A 27,363-nucleotide genomic window follows, 5' to 3' on the forward strand; every position below is an offset into this window, starting at 1 on the left:
ATGGCAGAAACAGCAATGAGGTGCTATTTTTAGTCTTTTTGTTGTGTATTCACTTTTTATATTATCCTTTTCAGTCACATCCTCCAGCCACTTATATGACATGCACGTACATTCATCTCTCTCTAGTTTTTTTTTTTGAATTATTTTGACAATTATTCATTTTGTCAGGTATGCCGTTGTTACAGGGTCCAATAAGGGAATTGGATTGGAAACAGTTAGGCAATTAGCTTCGAAAGGTGTTAAGGTGGTGCTAACAGCAAGAGATGAGAAGAAGGGTCTTGAAGCAGCTTCAAAAACTAAAAGATTCTCGGTCTCTGACCTTGTCCTTTTTCATCAACTTGATGTGGCTAACCCTGCCTCTATTGCTTCTCTGGCAGATTTCATCAAAACCCAGTTTGGGAGACTTGATATCTTGGTGGGAATTCTCTCTCTCTCTCTCTCTCTCTCTCTCTCTCTCTCTCTCTCTCTCTCTCTCTCTCTCTCTCTCTCTCTATATATATATATATATATATATATATATATATATATTCGATGTATTCATCTTGAAAGTTCAAAGAAAACTAATCTTGAAACTCTCCCTCTTCTCCTTTGATCTCTCCAACATATATATTCACACTGATTTGATGTTTCTTATAACTATTCTAAAAAACAGGCCTGAGGGGCATAATGTCGAATACCATAAAAGTTTTGAGTGTGTCTTCCTCATCACCAATTGGTTTTGAGATGGAATGACACAGCTCACGGTCCGACAAATGGTATTAGAGCATTGTCATGGGTTTGAGTCACGAAAGTGTCATTGTAAAGGAGGGATTGTTGGAGGTACCACAATTCGACTTCCTACAACCATTTTAAAAACAGGATCGCGAGTTTGACAATATTTTAACTATTATATTAGAAGAGAGGGATTAGAACCCAATATTTCGTTGTTAGAAACAACATGATGTGTTGATTAAGTTATAAGGCTCTTGGTGTATATGACTACAAACTATTGATAGAACTAAAGTAAGTTGTAGGTGACAATTGTAACAATCAATTCTAAATAACATTTGATTTAAAAAAAAAATTGAAATGAATCATGAATAGTTATTAAAATATAGAAATTTCTCCAAATAACTTGAAAATATGATTTCTTTTCCTGTTGTATCTCTAATTTTCCTCGATATATATAATATATAGGATGAATGATGAAACTGTGGGAAATCGGTGCAGGTGAACAATGCAGGGATTCTTGGAGCCACAATAGACTTTCATGCTCTCTCGCATTCAGTCAAAGCAAATGCTGAGGTACGTGTCACACCCCAAACTTACTATAGGGTTAGTGCAAGATCACAAATTAAAAGCACATGTATAAATTAATTAATTTGTCCAACTTAAAATTGTGTTGAGTGTACGTGTACCTCAAATTATCAAATCAAGCTTTGACGTACTCTCTTGTAGTTTGTCTTATACCTTGATTTCAAATTTGAAATTTCTCATTGCGAATCAAATGTTAGATGCTGTTGAATCAGTGAAAAAAAAAAGAGGTTAAGTACGGCTTCCTTGGCTGCTTATCTTTTTTAAAATCACCTATGAGTGATACTTGCATCACCAATATCAACCGTTGGCTTGGAAATACTGGGTGAGGATAGAAATTAACTAGTAAGAGGACTGAATAATCTTCTTTCAGGTGGAGGAAAGGCCACAAACGCAGCTTAGAAATACAATGATTCAAACTTATGAGTCAGTGAAAGAATGTCTGGAAACAAACTATTATGGTGCTAAGAGGACATCAGAGGTTCTTATACCCCTCCTCCAATTATCTGACTCGCCAACAATCGTTAACGTGTCCTCGTCCGCTGGGAAGATGTCGGTATGTTAGCAACCCGAATCTTCGTCGGAAATAAATTGTTAGCACTCATTGGTAGAGCTAGGTATCAATTCAAAAGAACAAATTTATAACTAACATACATATTTTTATACATTTGTGGACATACAATACATTGTACATGAGCACTACACATGATCTATATATAATATTTACCTTTCATAATATAAATATATATATATATATATATATATATATATATATATATATATATATATATATAAAATATTTACCATCAGCATAGTAGTGGTTCTCAGAATTTTTTTTAGGGTGTTTACTTATATATCACTTAAGTTATACAAAATCTAATAAAACAATAATTTGAATATTTACTACAACTGAGAGTCAAGTCGTTAAGGAGAGCAAAATCGTTGCAACTGCAAAGTTAAAAAGAGTATAACTGTCGTCACCATCAAGAAGAATTCACAACCACAATATTTTTCTTGGTACCATTTTTTATGAAAAAAATGGAATTAGAGATTGTTTTATTAAATAGGTTGAACGAGGTACAAATTTGAATGATTATCGATTTTATCTTTTTGTTTTATAATAGGCTTTTTGTTTAGTAATTTGTTCACTTGTTGTTGTTTGGTCTTGTCCTGTTTTTGTTTGGTTTATGTTTGTTTTTATTTGGGCTAATATTTATTGTTGTTATTTAAACATTTAAAAAAATGGATTAAGGATATATTATGTTTGGGAGGCAAAATTAATTTTGGAGTAATGCTATGTCTACAATATTTTTACAATAAATCTTATGCAAAAAACTATGATTGGTGGGTAAAAAAATAATTTCAGTATTGGGTCAAAATTAGAATTAGTAACAACTTATGACTTTGGTTTGTTGTGAAAATATCGTAAATATAGTATTGCTCTTATTTTTGTTGAACCCAAATTTTTGTAATTCTCAAGTCAGGGCATTCAACAATTTTTTTAGGATAGTTACAATAGATTAGTTTAATATATAATTTTTTTTTTGCAAGTATATATATACTTTTTTTTGCAAGTCAACCGCCATTGCACCAGCACCTTATCATGAAACTTTATTGAGTTTGTGATACTAATGGATTTCAAGGCTAATCCACTAATATCAAATTTTGCTATAATAAGAAAAGAGAAAAGTTAATAGGTGTTTTAAGGGTATTTGTTTAGGAAGTATTTTTAGAATTTTTTTAATGGAACAATAAAAAATAACTAATTTTATGACAGATTTTCTTTTCTAGAAAAGTGGTATTAACACTTTGGGCATCAATTAACCTAACCCTTGAATTTGATTGAATTGTTCAATATTTTCATCATTCTCACATAAACCTAGTATTTGCTTACGAATTTAATTTTTAATTATATTCATAGAAGGGTTGATCTTAGTTTGTCCAATTCATTTAGAACACAGCTAACAAATGGGCGAGAAGAGTATTTACTGATCCAAACAACCTTACAGAAGAGAGTGTGGAAGAGTTGTTGAGTGAGTTTCTAAAAGACTTCAAGGAGGTTTCTTTGAAAACCAAAGGACGGGGTCCTTCATCTGCTTATGTACTCTCCAAAGCAGCTTTGAATGCCTACACTAAAATTCTAGCCAAGAGGTATCCGAGTTTCTGCATCAATTGTGTCTGTCCTGGCTTCGTTAAAACCGACATAAACTGCAACACCGGCAAGGTACCTGTTGAGGAAGGTGCTGCATATCTTGTGAGGTTAGCTCTGTTGCCCAAAGGTGGTCCTTCTGGCCTTTTCTTTGTTCAGCAAGAAGTGTCATCTTTCTGATCCTAGATGGTCCATTTATATAGATGAATAAGGAAACACATAACTCGTGAGCTGTGCTTTTCTCTGCAGTTTCCCTCAATTTATATGTAAGATTATGAATTTCTTGTTGAACTTAGAAGCACCAATTTGCGATTTTATGTCAGAATATGTGATGTAATAAGCCTGCAACTTTTTTTTGTAGTGTGATAAATTATTGTTTGCATGATATAGTATTAATAATGCCGAAATTTCTTTGTAACACTACTAGTCATACAAGAATGTTATGTTAGTGTTAGAGAGATGAAATTCCGTGAGCGTGGATGTTAGGGTCATATTTTATGTAATTGGCTAATCCTTTGATAAAATGCACTTTACTTGTAATTGGTGATAGGCCAAAAACGTATTGACCCCTTGTGATGGATTAAGTTGATTAATTAGCCAAGTTTATTAATTAATCAAATTAACATGCAAACGCGTGGTAGCACAAACAAATCACCAATAAACTAAAGTGCAGTGGAAAATAAATTGACACGGTGATTTGTTTACGAATGGAGAAAACCTTTAAGGCAAAAGCCCCACTGGGTGATTTTAAGGTCACCACTCCCGAGAATCCACTATTATCAAAACAAGCGGTTACAAGTAAAGGAATCCCAGTACCTTATACCAACCTACAGTTAAACCCTTACCTCAATACCCAATTGGACTTGTTCTGTAGTGACAATCTCTCCTTTTAATGCACGGCTCCCAGTATGTGACTAACCAATTGCGCGGATCCCAATACGTGACTTCAATCACCAACTTGAGAAATATGTTGGCTGCAAAGTTCTTCAGTTCATTCACATGATAAGAATCAAGAAGATGCTTGGTTACAAAACCCTACGGTGCACAAACATAGCAGCTTCTTCACAATAGAGATGAACTAGGGCAAACTTTGTCTCCGGTCACAAATTGCTTGAACAGACTTTGCTTAATACTTGTTCAACTTGAGCTCTCAGCTGTGTAACTAAATACGACCCTTAAAATAATCCTTTTATATGTCTAGGGTTATGATAAAAGAAGGCCCAAAGACATATCCACAGATTAGAATCAAAACAAATCTGAAATTCTATTTTTCTTAAACCTCGACAGATACCTTATCTGTCGAGCTGTTGTAGAGTCACGGGTTTCAACAACTCCACAGATCTCGATAGATGCTAGCTGTCGAGCTTTAATGAACAACACTTTCTCAGCTTGAATCTTGGATAGACTTGCATGACTTCAATACTTGAGCTTGAACTCTTGTTCCTTAAAGTATTAAACACATCCTAGATCTACCCAATTACAAGCAAAGTGCGTTTTGTCAAAGGATTAGCTAATTACATAAAAGAATGACATATGTTCTTAACAAGTGAACCACATGTGTCCTAACAAGCTCCCCCTTTGGAAATTTGTGACAAAACCACAACGAAGAAATAAACATATGAGAGAAGTCATAAATCATTCAACTCATACTCACTTGTTAAGTACAATAAAATCTATTCTAACACAAACTCTTGAAAAACTTTGCAAGAAGAGAGTTCATGACAAGTAGACTTTGACAACCTGTATTTCTGAAACACTTTAAACAAAACACATCAAGGCATCTTTGTGTGACGCAGAAATAATAGATTGCATACAAAATAATAAGAAGCATGTGTATGAAGAAAGAAAAGAAACAACACATGTAGAGATAGGTGAATAGAATATACATCATTACATATATATCTAAGATAAGTACAATGTATGTAAACATGGTCACAAGACCTAAGGTACAAGAACAATGTATCTCTAAAAGAAAGAAAAGAAAAAGATACAAGTAAATCTCACTACATCCCTAAAAAACAAACACTCTCCCTAACAAAAATCTCCTATATCCTAACTCTCCTCCTAAGCATGACTACTCTCATAACCAAAACTACTTCCCCTTTTTGTCACGAGTGATAAAGGATAAGAGTGTCAAGTAGATATCTCAGCAGAGCTGGAAGGGCTAGCATCTCCATCCTTATCATCATCATCGTCGGAACCATCATCATCGGATGTCTCAGATGCCTCGAGAGGAGGAGAGGGAGACTCCACAAAGCCACCAAGACGAGCCTACCGTCTAGCAATACGGCCGACACGGGTGTTCACCTGACACAATTCGGTAGAAAGTGTATCGAGGCGAGCATCCATGCGCTGAAGCTGCGCTATGATCGCATCCAAAGTCACACCTCCCGCTGAAGTAGAGGGAGCGGAGGTAGAAGGAGTTGAAGGAGTGGGAGGAGTTGCTGAATCGGACCGTCTCGAATGAAACTATGCCTCGCTCCGTTTAATAGTAGCGTAGTCAATGGCACACATAACATAGAAGTGGTCGGATAAGGGAAAAGGAACAGAAAAATGGCATAAAATCCGCGTGATAGCTGAAGGAAAGATGAACTTATCACGGGTCGCGGTATCCCTATACACATCTATGATAGAAATAATGAAATGTGAAGGAAAATTTATAGAAAGATCCTCAAGAAGGGACAACAGAAATTGAGCATGAGGCTCAGTGATAGAGTTATAGTGAGAGAGAGGGTGCAAAACAAAAGTCATCACCATGTTCATGAATCTAGGACCTTTCGCAAAGGTCGTACATGGTGTAAACTGATAATCGCCCCAATCAGCTAGGCGCTCACAGAAAGCTCTATCATCTCGTATTTGGACACAGTTCGCAGACGCTTACAACCAACGTAGTCAGGATGCGCAACCCTCAAAACACGGAGCACATCGGATACCAACTTCGGCGTGACCATTATGTGCGTACCTCGAACGCGAGTATGAAAGAGAGGTACTGAAGAATCAATTTCATGAATGTTGGAGTAGAACTCCTGGATTAGCACAGAAGGACATGTGATCGGGACGTCACAAAGTGACTCCCATTCCCGACTATGAAAGACATTGGGCGGCGAAATTCGACAAAATAACTCGATGTTCCGAATGAACACCTCGTTTAGGAAAGTTCTCCGAGAAGTCCTTTCGGGCTTTCTCATCACAGAACTGAACAGAAGAGGGGGTAGGATCAGAAAATGAAGAGGCCCTAGAACGAAGAGGGTTCTAGGACGGAGCAGACTTACGTTTCGGTGCCATTGACACACTAACGTAAACAAGAGAGAGAGGGGGAAGAAAGAAACACTCAGAAAAGTTCCAAGCAGTTCAAATATACATAATTATATATTGAATGTAAAGGACGTATGCATGATAATGCATGAACATGTGACGTGCAACAGTAATATTATCATGGGTTCAGCCTAATCCAAACATACCAGCACACAAACAGATTAACATATATAACACACATCTAAATGCATGAAAATATGGTTATAATGCACATGAGATGCAATGTATGAAGTTTGTAAGATTAAATCTACAAAACCCATCCCTAAAATTTTACAAAACTCAACAATTTTTGAAAAACCCCAAAAATTTTTAAAAACTCAAAACCTAGGTATGAATGCATGAAAAGATCATGAAGAAGGAGAGAAAGAGAGATCATATCAAGTGATTTGAAGCAAGAAAATGTCCAAAAATCACGTGGGTTGAAGGTTTAGTGAGAGAAGAGAGTGTTTGGGAGGTGAATAGATGCAGATAGATTAAGAGATATTGAGAGAATGAGGATCAGATCGCGCTTAAACATATATATAGGTGATCAGTAAATCCCGACAGATAGAGGTGTCGAGAGGTGTCGATAGAGGTGTTAAGATAAAAAGGCTTAGACAGATGCAGCTATCGAGAGGTGTCCAGAGATGTCCACAACAGAAGCTCGATGGATTGAGGAGGTATCGAGGAGCTATCGAGGGGACAAGAGATTTCTCGATCGATCCATCTAGCTGTCAAGAGGTATCGAGATTGTGATAAGAATCAGCTGTCAAGCTCGATAGATAAGCCAGGTATCGAGAAGTGTCGAGGAGTTGTCGAGATTGCTTAAAAACTGTTTTTCAAGAGGGGAAAATACAAATATGAATGCAATCAAGCATGCAACTTAACCAAGGATCTAAGCAACATATTAATATCTCAAAGTCATCTCTCAACGACAAAAAAATAAGCACATGATCCCAAAAACACACACACACACACACACACACTAAACAAGTCTAACCGATTTTATATTTCAAAAATAAGTCAAGACAGTTTAGTGAGCATATATTAACACATGTAAACTTTATGATGGCCAAATCACATTGTACCTGCACATGTATCAAGAGTAGCAAAGATTATTGCATGTTGTGTGTGAAAAACATCGCAAGATTGCATAAGTGTCTTTATGTTATGACGATTCGAGATATGAGAAAATCACTTAAACTCACACACGATCATAACTGTTTGATGGGGACTATCACCTTCGAGGTACATCCTATAACTCCCACATCTCTTAGAAAACACGCTTGCAATTATGTTTTAAAGTATTTTGTTCTTTTTGCTTTTATTTTCTTTGCATATATATTTTTGATTAAGCAAACCATGCATGGGTATATAAAACAGAGAAAAGAAATACCCAATTATGTTAAGCCTTTTGACATTGCACTTTTGCTATGCCGAGGCATACAGATGTCATTGACATTGCACTTTTGCTATGCCGAAGCATATAGATGTCATGTCATGTCATGATTGGCGGGTAGCAGTGGTGAGATGGTTATTTATGCTTCTCTCTTAGGATTTTCTAGTCATTCCCGTAAAAAAGAGTGATACAAGTATTACGTACAAGAGATTACTTAATCATACTCATCACATATAAAAAGCCACAAAGCTTGCTTGCTTAGTTGTGCATAAGGATGCATCTAAGCTACAAAAGATATAAAGTTTAGAAAACTCTGTTTCAATGACCATTTTAAGGTTCACAAGAACCAATGTACACAGACACACATTGTTTTTGTATTTTTCTGAAATTTTCAATTTTTATTTTTATATCAAAACAAAATAAATAGAACTGAAAACTAACAAATAAAAACATGTAAAAAAAAAAAACAAAAGAAATGCATAAAACTAGACTGACTCAAAACATTAAAGCAAAACACACAAGTAATGCAAAACCAAAAACAAGAAGGGGGAGAGAGAGAGAAAGTGACTAAATCACTCAAAACTCTTTTCTTTCCACACCTTGGAAGAACCTTTCCTTTTCGCAAACCCTTGAACCGGCAGTGAGGGGGAAGAATTGAGACCGTTCAAGTTTGAAAGAAACATGAGGGCTTTGAGAAGATCTCCAAGAGGAGCAAAGGAGGATGAAAACTGATTCTGGTTTCCTGACGCCACCATGCTGTTGCTATTTTGAGTGGCTAACCACTTATAGCAATTTGGTCGAGTATGACCAGCTACTCCACAATAATGACAGAGATGCTGCTTCTTCTATTTAGGCTTTTGAGAGTTAGCCTTCTTAGCCCTAGGGTTTTTAACTTCTTTCTTATCTTGCTTAGTTGGTGCTCCTAAGATAGATTTACCCTTGTCTATGTTTTCACTAGCTAATTCAGTTTTGACATTAGTGTTCTCAATTTCAACATTATTGCTAGGAGGAACAAAAACAGTAGTACTAGAATAAGTAATATCAGAAGAAGAGAGATCATACCCTAAACCCGTTTGATCGGAAGCAGATTTTTGAAGACTAAGCATTTCATCGAGCTTAGCGCTTGAAGTCCTTTCCAGCTGAGCTTTAACTTGGAACAGTTCTGCTTCAAGCTTCTTGATCTTTTCAGCCAAGAAGTTATTTTCAAATCTCAGTGCTCCAATAGTTTATTTACTTCATCAAACTTCGTGGAAAGCTCTTCATGCTCAAGCTCCATATCACTGAGCTTCTTAGTGGTCAACCTATATAACTTCTCATGCTTTTCTGAGACCTTGTATAACTTAGCATAGGCTGTGTGGATGTCATCTTGTTCATCCATCTTCTTAAACTTGGATTTCACCAATTCCTCTTCTTCATCCACATCTTCAACAATCCCCTCAGTAGGATTGATTGTGGTAGTGAAAGCATTTAAGATTCCGTCATCCTTATTGTCAGAATCATCTTCAGGCTCGGTGTAGCTTGGCGTAACAGCAAGTGCCTTGCTTTTCCCAATTGTCTTGAGATATGTTGGGCACTCCTGTTTCATGTGTCCGAAACCTTGACACTCAAAACACTTAGGTCCTGTAGGAACAGTGTACTGACCGCCATCCTTAGCATCCTTCTTTCTTTTGTCTTGGCCCTTGAATTTAGAAGAACTAGATTGCCTACGGTCCTTGTTAAAGCCTGTCCCATTGGCATTCTTCATAAACTTCTTGAATTGCCTGGTGATGTAGGACTTCATCTTAGAATCTTTATCGTCTGAAGACTCTTCCGTTTTATTGTTCTTGGCCTTCAGTGCCATACTCTTGCTCTTGCTAGACTTCCCGATTCTAGGCAAACCCAACTCATAGGTTTGTAGATTTTCGACCAGTTCTATCAAAGGAATTTTATCAATATCCTTTGATTCCTCAATCGTAGTGATCTTGGCTTTGAATTTTTCGGGCAGAGATCTGAGTACCTTTCTCACAATCTTGGGTTCTGGAATAGTTTCTTTAAGATTAAAGGCAGAGTTCACTATGTCTTTGAGTTTGGCATAGAACTCATCAAATGACTCATCCTTCTCCATTTTAATTTCTTCGAAGCTTGTAGTGAGCCTCTGTAGCTTTGAATCTTTTACAGCCTTTGTTCCCTCATAGGTTGTCTGGAGGATGGTCCAAGCTTCCTTTGCAGTTTCAATGGACGATATCTTCTTGAACTTCTCATTAGTGACTGCACTGAATAAGACATTCAATGCCCTACTGTTAAAGTTTGCCGCCTTGATCTTTGCTTCATCCCAATCAGCCGGCGCTTCCTTTGGCTTGGTCCAGCCAATCTCTACAGCTTGCCACACCTTCTCATCTAGAGACTGCAAAAAATCTCTCATGCGTACCTTCTAGTATGCATAGTTAGTTCCATCAAATAGAGGAGGTATAATAAGAGATTGTCCTCCATTCATGACAAACAGGGGTCAATGGTTCACACACAAGGATTAAACCTAATCAGAGTGTGCCAGCTCTGATACCACTTGATAGGCCAAAAATGTATTGACCCCTTGTGATGGATTAAGTTGATTAATTAGCCAAGTTTATTAATTAATCAAATTAACATGAAAACGCGTGGTAGCATAAACAAATCACCAATAAACTAAAGTGCAGAGGAAAATAAATTGACACGGTGATTTGTTTACGGATGGGGAAAACCTCCAAGGCAGAAACCCCACCGGGTAATTTTAAGGTCATCACTCCCGAGAATCCACTATTATCAAAACAAATGGTTACAAGTAAAGGAATCCTAGTACCTTATACCAACCTACAGTTAAACCCTTACCCCAATACCCAATTGGACTTGTTCTGTAGTGACAATCTCTCCTTTTAATGCACGGCTCCCAGTACGTGACTAACCAATTACGCGGATCCCAGTACGCGACTTCAATCACCGACTTGAGAAAGATGTTGGCTGCAAAGTTCTTCAGTTCATCCACACAATGAGAATCAAGAAGATGCTTAGTTACAAAACCCTACGGTGCACAAACACAGCAACTTCTTCACAATAAGGATGAACTAGGGCAAACTTTGTCTCTGGTCACAAATTGCTTGAATAGACTTTGCTCAATGCTTGTGCAACTTGTGCTCTTAGCTGTGTAACTAGATACGGCCCTTAAAATAATCCTTTTATATGTCTAGGGTTATGAGAAAAGAAGGCCCAATGACATATCCACGGATTAGAATCAAATCAGATTTGAAATTCTGTTTTTCTTAAACCTCGACAGATACCTTATCTGTCGAGCTGTTGTCGAGCCACGGGCTTCAACAACTCCGCAGATCTCGATAGATGCTAGCTGTTGAGCTTTAATGAACAACACTTTCTCAGCTTGAATCTTGGACACACTTGCATGGTTTCAATACTTGGACTTGAACTCTTGCTCCTTGAAGTATTAAACACATCCTAGATCTACCTAATTACAAGCAAAGTGCGTTTTGTCAAAGGATTAGCCAATTACATATAAGAATGACATATGTTCTTAACAAGTGAACCACATATGTCCTAACAATTGGGTAAATCTAAGATGAGTTTAATACATCAAGAAATATGCTGTTCAAAACATATCAAGTGTTCGTATTAAAAGATATGAAGATTGGTTCAAGAAATAAGTGAAGAAAAATTGTTTACTAAGTCTCGACAGATAGCGCGACTGATGCCTGTTATCGAAACTTAATGTGAAGCTCGATAGTAGCTTGATCTATCGAGAATTAGGTTTTTCAGTTTTCTAGATCTGAAATTCAGCCCAGGCTTGTGCATTTGTTTAGAGTTTCTTTTCTTACAACCTTAGACATATATAAGGCTTATTTTAAGAGTTGTCACACACGGATAAAAAGACCAAGAGATTTATTTTCTCTGTGAAAAGCTATTGAATTTGTACGTCATAGAATTTTGTAATCAAGTGCTTCCTAATCTTCATTGTTGATGAAGTGAAGAATTTTGCAGCCAACGACATTGTTCAAAGTTGCTGGAGTTAGTCAAGTATTGAGATTCATGCAAAGGATTAGTCATAGATTGAAGATTTGTGCATCAAGGGAAAGAAGGCTACTACAAGATCAAGTTCAATTAGGTATTGAAGAGAAAGTTCAACTGTAGGTTGGTATTTTGGGACATGCCAGGGTAGTGGTACGATTCCTTATATTTGTAACTGCTTGATTGTTGATTAGTGGATTCTTAGGAGTGGTGACCTTAAAATCACTTGGTGGAGTTTTTTCCTTGCGAGAGGTTTTTCCCATTTGTCAATAAATCACTGTGTCAATTATTGTCCGCTACATTCAATTTAATTGTTGATTTGTTGGTGTCTTCACGATTTGCATGCAATTGAACCTAATTAATTAACTTAGGTAATTGAATTAATTAACCGGGGTCAAGCTATCTTAATCCAACAATGGAAACTACATGGATTGAGTTTCCTTAGAAAATGTAAGGGATGAAAACCCAATGGTCTGGCAATCTAAAGCCTATTAACCTATGCACCATTTCATAAAGAGCTGCATTTTGTTTTGAAAGGTTGTGACCATATGGCTATGGACGTTGGATTCATCAGGTTTTCCCATTTTTTGAGAGGAACCCATGACTTCCCTATTGAAGGGTGTGTTGTTGCATTTAAAAAAAAATTTAAAAAGCACGAACTGTTTCTTTTCTTTGCTTGGTGAAGTGCGACGATGTATGTTTATTTTTGTCACTAGGGTGATGTGTGTGTGAGTAAATCTCTTTACTTATTTAATTTTATGGAGTCACCAACCAATTGAGGTAATAAAAGTCTCAAATTAAAGATTGTTGGACTCGGAAGTTTGGTTATGTGTAGGAAAAGTGTTAGACACTCCATATTAATATTTGTCCCTGTTTTGACTTTATTCGTTGGTGTTGGTGAGTTACTGAGTTTGTCTTTTAGTGTATTGTCTATTGTGAACTAATTTGTGATTGTGAATTTATCATCTTGTGATTGGGGCTTGTCTATTGAGTGGGGAGGGGTGGATGGGTGCATGGGGTCGGGTGGGAAGTAAAGGCATGAGAGATAGGCAGTGGGTTGTCAGTGGATAATGCTGATGGGGTATATGCTAGTGCACAGTAAGATGTGTGCTAATAGTTAGTAAAGAAAAATAAGGAAGCAACTAATACACAATAATTAATAATTTAATTAACTAATACATTATAAAAGACAAACAAATTAAATTATGTTAGACTAAACAACAATTAATAATTTTAAAAGAGATGGGTTCAAGTTACACCTGGTGTAACTTTAAAGAGTTACACATTTTTTAAGCCATTGGATTTAAGTAGATCCAACGGTCAGAAAAAAACCCTTATTAATGCTAATATTCTAATTGATCTTATTTATTACCCCTTATTTAATACATTCCATACTTATTTTGAATCCAAAAAAGGTTATACCTATGACTCTTTCTCTCTCCACTGCATGTCTCTCTTCTTTCTCTTTGCATGTTTCTCTCTCTATCTCCTCCATGGCTCTTCCACTTCCATCGCCATGTCACCGGCAACCAAAAAAAAAAAAACCCAGTTCTTTATCTCCACGTTTCTAGAACAGAACAACTAAGCATCATAAGTTTTGCAATTTATTCTAACCTAATTCTTGAATTTTATTCAATTTAACTTGTATCCAGATCTGATCAAATTTGAATCCTCATTATCCAACACATTTCTTAGGTTTAGTGTTTGGACTTATTGATATAATATAAATAAAGAACCCTTTTGTGCTTCAATTTGATTGAACGAAAGTATACCGCTTTCTTGCCCAAATTTTGTAGAAAGTCAAATTTGCTAATCAATCTCCAAATTTTGTGGAAGACTTACGAGTTATCCCCGTCTCCAGCTCAATTTTTTGTTTCACGAGATGGTGGAAGATGGTGAAAGTTTTGCCTACCTCTTGTTTTTTTGTTAAATGAAAGCAAAAAAGTGCATATTCTTGAAATCAAAATATTATATTAATGGATATTAAAATCTCGCTTTGCTGGTTTGTGAACAAGCTGCATTTGATTACTGCTTTAACACTTCGCTAATGATGAACACAATCCGGCGGCTGTAGCCTTTTGTTTTAAGACTTTGCTAAAAGTAATAGTTGTGTTATTTAACAAAGTCCAGCGGCTGTGACTTTTTTGTTTTTGGTTGCTACCGGCGACCAGGCCATGGAGGTGGAAGAGCCGTGGAGGAAATAGAGAGAGAAACGTGCAACAAGAAAGAGAGAGAGAGAGATGCAGTGGAGAGAGAAAGAGTCAGACTTATAACCTTTTTTGGGTTCAGAAATAAGTACAGAATGTATTAAATAATAGATAATAAATGAGATCAATTAGAATATTAGCATTAATGAGAGTCTTTTTCTGATCATTGGATCTCCTTAAATCCAATGGCTTAAAATAGGTGTAATTTGAACCCATCTTATTTTATAATTAATGAAACAACTAAACAACAATAATTAATAATTTTATTAATATTTCAAATGAACTTATAGTTTATTATTTATTCTTTTGCTAGAATTATGGACAAATATTTGATAAGAAAATCATAATATTCGATTGTTGTTGTTGTCAATATATAAAATTTTATTTTTATTAAATTGTGTAATTTTTGCTTGTTGAGAAATACCTAAAAAAATAATTCCTGAAACCGCGACTGAAACACCAGAAAGCATTTCTGTATATCATTTCTCATGTACCCACTAAAGATATAGCAATCAGCAATGATTTTATATATATATATATATATATATATATATATAAAGAGAGAGAGGTTTACAGAGAAACTCGGTGTTTTCGAGATCTTTGGCGCTGACGAGAAGAACTTCAAGCGTTCCTTGAGGCATCTTTGGAGAGAAAGAACACAAGTAGTAGTGGGAATGAGAAAGCAATAATCAGAAAATTTTAGAGCTCAAAACTTCAAATCTCTCAGTGTGTTTGTGATTTGATATTGGCTTTCTACACGTTGACGCAACTGTCCGAGGAATCTAAAAGCCGGTTTATTAGGTTGTGGGCAGTATCAGATCAGTCAGTACTATTACCTCGTTGGTCACAACTCACAATCACATGCTTTCCAATTAATGCCAACTCATGCACGTGCGCCTATTGTTTTTTATTTTTATATATTTTTCCTTTAATTTTAAGATAAACCTTAATTATTAATAAGGTATTAAGGAAAAGTCTCTTGATACCAAGAGTTTTACCCATTTTTTTTTTAATATCATATGTGTTTTTGCATGTGAGAATACAAGTTACAATGGTTATGCACAAAATAAGTTTTTAAAAATTGAATTTTTATTTTTAAAAAATTGTTAGAAATATATACATTGATTTGCTGCTGACCCTGCGTAATTTGAAATGAAACCCTTTTTTGAACCCTCAAGCACTTTGGGTTCTTTTTGAAAATTGAAATTGATTAACTATATTTGTCACACTAAATGCATTAGTGAAATTATCGGCTAAAAATGAGATATTATCGAAATGTAATTAATAATCTTTCAAAAGATGAGAACAATAAATTTTATTTTATTTTGATAATTTGATAGTTATTACAATGAGAGGGAGGATATTTGAATTTTGGATGTCTTTCTTAGATATGTCATGAGTTACTAGTTGAGGAAGGATATTAAATAAAACATTTATAATATGGAAACTTAAATGAGTATTATTTATTTCATATTTGAATATTAAAAAAAATCTTATTTAAAATTGTCGTTTTAGACCTCAAATTATATTAGCGCTTGGGTTCCCTCCCATTAAATATCCTCTCATTCTCTCCACGTTTTATTTAGAGGGAATAAAAATGTCAAATAGAAGATCCAATGAGAAAAAAAAAGCCACCTCAAACACATACATTTTTACACACACGCACGCACGCATGCGCACGCACACATAAAGATTATGTTTGATGATGATCTTTCATAAAATTAATTTCATTTTTGTCGTCTTTCATAACGAAATCCTTAAAATTTTCATTTTCAATATAAATTACCAAATAGTCTACCAAAGTGAGTAAAAATTTTTTAATTGAACAAATAGCGTGTTCAAAAATATGAATTGTCCAAAATTTAATAGATACAAGAACAAATTTTATAAAGAAAAATTAATTTGAGACAAAAATACCATATCTATAACTACTAGACCAATTAGACAATTCTTTTTTTCAAAAAAATCATTGGATTTAACTCAAAGATTTGGGGGGGTGGGGGGAGGTCCTATTTTTGTAGGCTAGATTATTAAAATGTTATATATTTATATATAGTATAAAGGAATTCTCAAAAGTTTTGGGGGACCACCCAAACATGTAGCTTCGCCTGATAATAGCCTAATTTTGCATATTTATATCATTATTAGAAAGCATTATCAAAATTATTTTGAGTTAATTCATATGTTTTATATTTGGTCTTGAAATAACGTTGAATAATTATTTTCATTTTTTATTGAATTTTAATGTGTGAATATGTCTTTTGTGGGAGAATGAACTCAAATGAGTGGATTTGTACAAAGAAAAAGGCTAGTTACTTTTACAAGGGCCATAATGAAGTTAAAGAAGACAAACCCAATCAAATTTGAGTCCAATTGGAGTAAGGAATCAAATGAAATTTGCACAAAATTAAGTCTAATTCGAATTAGGATTCCAGCTTGCACACCAGTTAATATTTTGGGCATAACATTTGGCTCAGATGTCCAATTTAGATGATTTAAGTTGAATTAGGAAGCTAACTTGAAGGGCTACAACTTTGTAGCTTACCAAAAGTCCAAATTCTGACTTTAAATAGGCCAAAAACGTTGATTAATTGAAAGCTTAAAGCCTAAGATTTTCTCAAAATTGGAATACAACTTGTAATAGGATTCCTTGACCTATTTAAAGGCTTTTTGGGGAAACATTTAGGGGAGAGCTGCGGTAGAATGGAATCTAGTTTTTCTTGAAATTTGTTTATATATAGTTTTTAGGGTTTTATTTAATGTTATGACTTGCTAGAAGCCTTGCTAAAGCAAGAGGTGAAATTCAACCGTTTATTGGTATGTTTTTAACAATTATTTAATGATTTTGGTATGATAGATCCTGCCTAGTGTCCTCCTCCTTTCCCTGTTGCCTTTCAAGTGTTACAAAGACACTCGATCGTGAAGTAGCATATCTTTCAAGAAAAAAAAAATCGGTGATGCTTATGTTCTTGTGTTCTTGATTGGTTTACTCGATCATCTAGAAAAATGTTTAGTTTTGTATAATTCTTTGATTTATTGTAGACTTCAAGCACGTTAAATGCTTAATATTCCCTACGAACTAATTCACTAGTTTTATTTTGCCTGAAATCAATCAATTTCATGAAACTACATATCTTAGACAATGAATTCTTGAGTTCTTATTGTTTAATCATCCAACTAAGAATATCCTTCACATGAATTTTAGTTGAGTTATACAATAAAAATTGTTAAGACTACCAATAGATGTGTGGTGCGCAGATCCCTAAACTTTAGTACTTTAATATATTGTTATTTTCTCCCAATCTAAATTACCTTTATCAAACCATCAAAATCTCTTCAATTAAACTTTATTGTTTGAGTTTTATTTTGGTTTGCTAATCAATTACCTTTTCTTTGTGGATTCAATCTTGGACTCATCGAGCTATTATTTTATGACAATCATGCACTTGGGAGCCCAAAAACTTTTTGCGACTTAAATAATTAAGTGCAGGATTGTTGTGAAGTAATAACTCGGTGACTCCAAGGTCAAATCCACAGGAAAAAGGGAATTGATAAGCAAACCACAAGATAATAAATCGAAATCAATAAAGTTTAATTGAAGAGATTTTGATGTTTTCGTAAAAGTAATTTAGATTGAGAAAAAATAACAATGTATTAAGGCACTAAGGTTTAGGGATCCACCAACAACACATCTATTGGTAGTCTTAATAATATTTATTTTATAACTCAATTAAAATTCATATGAATGATGATCTTAGTAAGATGATTTAAGAATAAGAACTCAAGAATTAATTGTCTAAGGTAGTTTCATGAAATTGATCGATTTTAGATAAAACAAAATTAGTGAATTAATTCGTATGGAATACTAAGTATTTACGTACCCAAAGTCTATGATAAATCAAAGAATTATACAGAACTAAATACTTTTCTAGATGAGTAAATCAATTAAATACAAGAACTAAAAACTTTTTCAACGGTATGATTATTTATATGAGCATTGAAAATTTGACACCATTAGGTAGTTATATACGTTACTTTTTTTTTTTTTTTTGTGGCTAAAATACAAAACTGATCCTCTAACTTTTTTTAGATTTCATTTCAGTCCTCTAACTTTGTTTCGTTTATTTCAGTCTTCTAAGTTTCAGATTTATTCAATTAAGGTCTTTTCGTTAACTTTTGTTAAAATTTTTTTAATAAAAAAATCTGAAAAATATTTTTCAATCATTAATTGCATTTTTTTAATTTAAAAAATTTGAAGAAAAATTTATAAAATTGAAAAACTAACCACAACATATAACAAAAATTGATGGAAAAGCCTTAATTGAATAAATTTGAAAGTTAGAGGGCTGAAATAAATAAAAGCAAAGTTAGAGGACTAAAATGAAATCTGAAGAAAGTTAGAGGGTCAGTTTTGCATTTTACCTTTTTTTTTTTGTTGATAAGCAGTTATATACGTTACTTGTATTTATCTATATCTATATTATCTGTAATAGGATTCACATTTTTGGACTGATCTTTTACATGGTTCAAAAATACTCCTAGACCTTACGTTTAATAGGGACAAAACTTAAGAACAACCAGATAAAAATATATCTCAAACTCCATGTAAATTGCCTACAAAATATGACATTTTCCTACTAATCTATGTCTTTAAAACAAACTTATCCAAAAATTAAAATAAAAAAAAAACTTTTAAGTCCACTTTGATATTTCCCTCAAGACCACATTCCAACTTGTAATTTTTTTTTACTTTATCAAGACCCACTAGTATCTATGATTTAATTTTTCTGTTTTTTTTTAAATATCCAATTTCCTTAATTCCTAATCTCACGTACACTAGACAAAAAAAAAAAAAAAACTAATGATTTCAACTTGCCTCATGATATATTCTTATATATATATCTCAGTAAGGTCAAGTACAAGTGCTAAGTTCCCATGATATATCCACCATGCTGAGGTTATGAAACACACACACACACACATAAAAATATTTTGCGAACAAGGAAGTTGTTTTTGGGCAAAATTAGATTACTTGACATGAATTCATAATTAATACCAATCATCTGTACCATGAAAGCTATTACAAAAAGAGTAAAAGATAGTTAACACTCTTGAGGTTTGGGCTAATGATAGTCAAGTCTAAAAATTTTCAAAATTAACAAACTTGGTCTATAAATGGTTACTTATTTTTCTCCTATTCTTCACAATGAATAAGAATAAAATTGGTCAGTTTTAAAAAGTCTTTAATATAAACTTGGGTGTTAACTATATTTAATAAAAAAAAAGTGAAATTTTTCATAGCTTATTGCTATATTTTTTCTATTCATGCTTGATCAATTGTCCTGATCCCACCCGCACAATAGTCGCTACACATGATTTAACGCCAGTGAATTATACTAAAATAGAATAAACCTGAACTCAAAAATCAAAACCTAACAACACAAATAGTAGGAAAATTCAGAGCCCAACGAGTTGAGGTGCCGTTTTTCTTACTTCTCATCATTAATGGCAGAAACAGCAATGAGGTGCTATTTTTAGTCTTTTTGTTGTGTATTCACTTTTTATATTATCCTTTTCAGTCACATCCTCCAGCCACTTATATGACATGCACGTACATTCATCTCTCTCTAGTTTTTTTTTTTGAATTATTTTGACAATTATTCATTTTGTCAGGTATGCCGTTGTTACAGGGTCCAATAAGGGAATTGGATTGGAAACAGTTAGGCAATTAGCTTCGAAAGGTGTTAAGGTGGTGCTAACAGCAAGAGATGAGAAGAAGGGTCTTGAAGCAGTTCAAAAACTAAAAGATTCTGGTCTCTCTGACCTTGTCCTTTTTCATCAACTTGATGTGGCTAACCCTGCCTCTATTGCTTCTCTGGCAGATTTCATCAAAGCCTAGTTTGGGAGACTTGATATCTTGGTGGGAACTCTCTCTCTCTCTCTCTCTCTCTCTCTCTCTCTCTCTCTCTCTCTCTCTCTCTCTCTCTCTCTCTCTCTCTATATATATATATATATATATTGGATGTATTCATCTTGAAACTTCAACAAAAACTAATCTTGAAACACTCCCTCTTCTCCTTCGATCTCTCCAACATATAAATTCACACTGATTTGATGTTTATAAGACAAATAATAATCCAGTCATCCCTTTGTGTCTATGTTATTTACTTACCAAAAACTTTACTAACCAAAAACTTTATAATAATCCAACCCACACTTGGCCCGATCAGATCAGGTGGAGAAGAATCAAACCCGCCCTCAATTGGTAAGGAGATTGGATTCGGATGGATCCAATAATCATCGGATGAAAGTTTGATTCAAACAAAACTAGAGATTCCAAAAACGGCGAAGATTTGGTGAGATAATAGTGGAAAATGGTGAAAAGCAAGTATGATCTCATCAAATTTAGTGAAAATCTCTTTAGATTCTAGTTGGGTCGTCGATCGGATTGAGTTGTTCAGGTTTTGGAGGAGAAAACCCGTGACTTGACCTATCGAAGTTGGTTTTGAAGGTGGAGACTCATCATTGACCACCACAGCCACTGGGTATGATTGAGTACCATTCAGGTCTAAATAGATCTCTCAAGTGGATTGGGTCAGAGAATCTCTTGGACACCGCTATTATTAGTACTTATGGAATTAAAGTAATTTGATAGATGACAATTGAAACATTCACTTCTTAATAACATTTGATTAAAAAAAAAACTAAACAAAAAAAATATTTTGAATTGAATCTTGAATAGTTATCAAAAGATAGAAATTCTCTAAATAACTTGAAAATCTGATTTCTTTTCCTGTTGTCTCTCTAAATTTAGTCGATATTAATAGGATGAATGATGAAACTGTAGGAAATCGGTGCTGGTAAACAATGCAGGAATTGTTGGAGCCATAGTAGACTATCATCATTTACCGCGTTCCATCAACGCCAATGCTGAGGTAAGTGTCACACCCCAGACTTACTATAGGGTTAGTGCAAGATCACAAATTAATTAAAAGCACATGTATAAATGTTTTTCCCGAGATTATTCGTTTAAAAAAGATTTCTCACTCACATCACTCAGGAAAACTACATAAGTTCCTTTAAAAATATCATTCCCATTCATTAAATCAAAGTAAACAATTTAATTATAAAGGTTGTACATTACTTCACTAGCATATTACCAAAAATGTGTTAGAACATCTATAAAAAAAATGGATAAAGTTTAACTACAAAATTGATTGTAACTTAAAGTTACAACCTTACTCAATATCTTTTTATTAGAGGTGAATTTTGACAAATTCACCATTGGATTACATCTTCTTCTTATATCCTCTATGCTTGACAAATTTCTAGAAAATTAAAGATCAATAGTTATGTCATTAATAAAAATTTTAAATTACAAGTTTTTGTAATTTGAAATTATGCATAAAATATAAACTTATAGATTATATAGTAAATAATATTTAGTTAATACAAAATTTGATATGTTTATTAAGAGCGTAAATGATATACAATTCAATGGTTAGATTTTCAAAATATGTAGTAATGTTTATTTTATTAAGTAAGGCTGTAGATTTAAGCTACAACTAATTTTGTAACTAAACTTTATCCTAAAAAAATTCGATAATAGTCCAACTGACACAATACTGTTCCATAAAAAAATTGACACAATACTTTATACAAAAAAAAAACTATATATATATATATTATTCATTCCAAAAGCATGTGAGACTACATGTTACAATTACTTCTACATAATGAAAAATTTTAAAATTAAAATTTAATAAAATCCTACTTAAAATCAATCATGTCACAATAAATGAATTAATGATATCATTAAATAAAAAATATATATTATCAAAATTTTATTAGTAATTTTGTATCTCAAAAGGAGCAAAGAAATACATTTTAAATAAAAAATTAATAATATAACAAGTTGAATGAATATGTTTAATTAATATTTAAATATTAACAAAATCTCACTTTTATTTTATTTTTATTTTTGTATATGTAGAAAAAAGAAGTTCCACTAAAAATTGTGTTGAGCGTGTACCTCAAATTATATCAAATCAAGCTGTGAAGTACTCTTGTAGTTTATCTTATACCTTGATTTTACTTTTGATATTTCTCATTGCGAATCAAATGTTATATACTGTTGAATCAGGGGGGTAAAAATGTTAAGTATAGCTTCCTTGGATGCTTATCTTTTTAGAATCACAGTATCTTCTTTCAGGTGCAAGAAAGGTCATCAACAGAGCCTAAAAAAACTACTCAAACATATGAGTCAGTAAAAGAATGTGTGGAAACAAACTACTATGGTGCTAAGAGGACAACAGAGGCTCTTATTCCCCTCCAATTATCTGACTCGCCAAGAATTGTTAATGTGTCCTCCTACGCCGTGAAATTTGTGGTGGTATGTTAGCAACACAAAAACCTCCATCAAAAATAAATTGTTATCACCCATTGGTAGATCTAGGATTTGATTTTAGAAGAACAAAATTTTTATAACTCACATACAATTTTTTTCACACATTTACGGACATACAATATATTGTACATGATCACTACACATGACCTTGTCAAGAAACTTTATTGAGTTTGATAATAGTAGATTTCAAGGCTAATAATCCACTTGTATCAATTTTTGCTATATTAAAGAATTTGATTGAATTGTTCAATGTTTTCATCATTAATCTCACACAAACCTAGTATATGTTTAAGAATTTAATTTTGAATTATATTCATAGAATAGTGGTTGATCTTAGTTTTGCTTGTCCTATTAATTCGGAACATACCTAACGAATTGGCGAGAGGAGTATTTACTGATCCAAAGAACCTTAAAGAAGAGAATGTGGAAGAGGTGTTGAGTGAGTTTCTAAAAGACTTCAAGGAGGGTTCCTTGGAAACCAAAGGATGGGGTCATTCATCTGCTTATGTACTCTCCAAAGCAGCTCTGAATGCCTACACTAAAATTCTAGCCACGAGGTATCCAAGTTTCTGCATCAATTGTGTCTGTCCTGGCTTTGTTAAAACTGACTTAAACTGGAACACCGGCAAGGTACCTGTTGAGGAAGGTGCTGCACATCCTGTGAGGTTAGCGCTGCTGCCCAAAGGCGGTCCTTCTGGCCTTTTCTTTGTTCAGCAAGAAGTGTCACCATTCTTATCCTAGATAGTCCATTTATATAGATGAATGAATAAGAAAACACACAAGTTGTGATCTGTGGTTTTCAGTGCACTTACCCTTAGTTTATGTGTATGACTACGAATTTCTTGTTGAAGTTAAAAACACCGATTTTTTTTTGGGGGGGGGGGGGGGGGGGGAGGGGGTTATGTCAGAATATGTCATGTTAAAAGCTTGTAACTTTTTTGGTGGTGTGAAAAATTAGAGGTTGTTTGGTTTCATGAGAAAAGTGATGTATTTTGTATTTTTTTTTGTGAGACCCCACCATTAAAAAATTGATTTGACTTTGTATTTGTCTTCAATAATCATTTTCAATTTCCTAAAAAAGTAGATTTGAATGCATGAATATAACTTTTGATCATTTTCATTTATAGTGGAAATAGATATAGTGACATTCTTGTAAAAACCTAAAGTAGGTGAGTTCCTACACTAACAAATCTATATCTATATCTATATATTACTAAAAGTTAAAGTATAACATTTAATATTGTTACACTCACATTGAGCCACGTTAGCAGCTATGTCATTCTCATCCTATTTTCTGAATTTTTAATTCAATTTTAAAATAATTTTTTCAATTTTAAAATACTATTAAAACTAAAATTATTTTCAGCTATATTTCTACTTTAAAATCCACTTCTTATACATTTAAATCCACTATAGAGCCCAAACCCACACCTACAGCCTTTTCAACTAACTCCCTTTGTCAAACCTAATTCCCTTCTGTTACACGGATTCAAATTCCTGTCTCCCATGTTTTGTTTCATCGTTGCAGGTTTAGTTCCTTCCCCTTTCCCACCTTTTGATTCTCATGGTTTCAGCTTCTATTCAACTGTTTCACTCAAGGTTTCATCTTCCTGTTCTATAGTTTCAACTTCTGTTCTACAGTTTCAGCCTCTTTGTCCTCTCCTCACACCTATATAAATACTAATGTAAGTTGGGCGGTTCAATTGAGGTATCCCTACATCCCAATTTCTTTTGTACTCTATTCTTTTGCTTGATGGTTTTTTTTTTTCCCCTTTCTACGTTTGTTTCTACCTATTTCTTGCTGTGGTGTGGATGGTTGTTAGGGTGTTGAATTTGTTACTGCTAGGTTATTTAATTGGAGCACTGCTTCATTGGGTATGTTCATTTGGAGTTCTTTTAGGGATTTCTAGGTTGGGAAAACCCAGAAATAGTGTGACAATCATGTAACAAAGCAAAGTTGACAAAAGCTCAAGGTGTGACAATTTGTGATAATCATGTTGCCTTTGTTTTGTTCACAGATTTAAATCTGTCACCTTTTAGTTAATGAGACAAAAGCTCATCAAATGACTGTCCTATGTGTCAAATGGGGGAGTTTTTGTGCAGTGGCTCTGCTGATAAGAGTATTGGTATATGGAAAAGAGAGGCTTATGGTAAGCTTAGTAAAGTTGGAGTCATAAATGGCCATGAAGGTCCAGTCAAATGCTTGCAGGCATCACTGAGTAATTTTGGTAGTGGGTTCTTGCTCTATAGTGGAAGCCTTGATACTTTTTTTTCCAGTAAATTTTTTTCTAATTATTGTGCATTGGGTTAGTTTTTATCTAAAAGATGGTTTTTCTATTTGGTAATCTTTTTTGGTTCATGGTGTTTTGGCTAGATTATGGTTCTTTTGTGGGTCCATGGTTATCTAGCTTGGTTCATAGGTCAATCCTTAAATTGTTTTGATGGTTATGAAACTTGATTGAGGATTTGAAACATTGCTATGAGATCAGTTTGCAAGTTAGGTGTTGTGGGATTGTTTACAGAAATGTCAGGCACTATATAAGTATCTTTTTGTCTTTTTCTTTGGGATGGATCATATTTGTGAGATGAAATAATTTTGTGGGGTTTGATGTATTATGTTGAGAGACTCATATGAGATTCTTTAAGCTACATAGGATTTTGAGAGGTAAATTCTTGATGGAAATATTGCAGTACTTGAACATTCACATGTAACAGATACGAGTGTTTTGCAGATAGAATTTCAGTGTTTAGGAGTGCGTGATATGGACATTTTTGGTTATAAGATATATTCTATTCTCATTTTGCTTTGTATTTTCTAATAACATTGCCTCCATTTTCATTTTGTAATTGGTTGTTACCATTGGTGTAAGTTGTGACTTGAGATTGGTTAGCCTAAAAGTGAAACCAACTAGATTATCTTAGGGTTGTTTGTTTGGTTCTCGGCTGAACACATGAACCAATAAAGGATAGTTTATTTTTGGGTTGTAGGAGCTAGATTATGTGACCTAAACAATGAACCAAACATTTATAAACCTAGGTATGGCAATGAAGTGGGTTACATGGGTCTCCTCTTTGTTCAATCTTTCTTTAATTGTTTTTGGTCCCAAGACCTCTTTCTCTCTTTCATGTACCTTAATTATTCTTCTGTAAGAGATTATCATACCTTCTTGTAAGGTTGAATTTATTCAATCATTTTGTTGGCTTTATTTCGTGCCAAATTTGCTTGTAATTCAGCATTTAGAAACCCTGTATTTAGGTGAGAATCATGTAAGGGTAGTGTGTGAGAGAGTGTGAAGAAAAACTCAAGAGTGTGCATTCAAGAAGAGCCTCGCGACTGGATCTTGGGACTGGCGAGTCGCCAAAGGTGGCACACGTGTGAAGCATGCAGGGGGAGCTGAAGGGTCACACCAGCTGTTGCACTACAAGAAAAAACCTCCAGCTGGCCAGGCAGTGCAAGCTTGAGTCGCCAGAATACCCTGTTTGGCTGAACTGACTCTTCACATTCCATACACACCCTCCTATAAATATCCTTATACCCACGAAATGTAGAGAGCTTCTAGAGAGAATTTTGAGAGAGAAACAAGATTGACTCATCCATAATCTTCATCATTTGATTATCCAAATTCCTCTACTCTCACCCTCTCCATTGTTACATCCTTGAGATGGACATTAGCCAAATCCTTATCTTACCATACCCATATTTGTGAGGAGGCATTTTGGTACTTGGGAAGCAGTTCTGAAGGGACCAATTCATTTTGGTTGATGCAATGGGCTTATTGTGGGATTCGGTAAGCTAGAGAAGACAAGGTTCGGTGTAACCCTGTTGGAACAAAAAGCTTGGAGGGCATAGGTGCACTGGGTAAATTAGGCTTGGAGGGTCTTCTGCTATTCATGTATCCCAACTTTATTCTCTAGTGGATTATTGACCACTTGGAGGGCGGCGGAGAGGTTTTTAGCTGAGGACTTCGGTTTCCTCTTCGATAACATATCGTTGTGTTGTCTTTGTGTTTGCATCTCTCTTCCCTCAATCTTTGCCTTTTAATTATTGTTGTGGTTGTGATTAATTTTGGTTTAGATTGTTTTATTAATTATGTTTTAGCTTATTTTCATATTCCGCACATACATTGTTTGATAATAAGCTTGTATTGGTAATTTGTATTTTGAGGGTCTAAGCGTTCATATGTGTTTTACACACTATTTGAACATTCACTTCTCTTTCCCCACATTATACTTAATTAAATTTTGAAAGTGGCGGGCTTGTGCATCATGTCCTTGTGTAGGGGATTAGCATTTTGTGTTGGTCTTTTAGTTCCTTTCATCTAATTGTATGTTTTCTTTTCATGTAAAACAAGGTTTGTTACTTTTTCTCAGTTTAAATTTTTCCACATTATTGGACTAAGTTGGTAGTATGACACAAAATTATAGCAATTTGGAGCAATAGGTTGTCATGAGATACTTGCCCCATCATCTTCTCTTCTTTCACATATAGGTTAGTACCTCCATCACTCCATGTCTTGAGTTATTAGTCATTCACTTATTTGTCCTGTATCACATTTAAGATACAATTCTTGCCGCAAAATATGTT

At 34.2% G+C, this 27,363-nt stretch overlaps 1 pseudogene; it reads left to right on the forward strand.

Annotated features, from left to right (window-relative positions):
• LOC142640218 (short-chain dehydrogenase/reductase 1-like) lies at positions 1 to 23,519 on the forward strand (annotated as a pseudogene).
• The last annotated feature ends 3,844 nt before the right edge of the window (positions 23,520 to 27,363 follow it).

Source organism: Castanea sativa, chromosome 6 (genome assembly GCF_040712315.1).
Source record: "Castanea sativa cultivar Marrone di Chiusa Pesio chromosome 6, ASM4071231v1".
Classification (NCBI taxonomy): domain Eukaryota; kingdom Viridiplantae; phylum Streptophyta; class Magnoliopsida; order Fagales; family Fagaceae; genus Castanea; species Castanea sativa.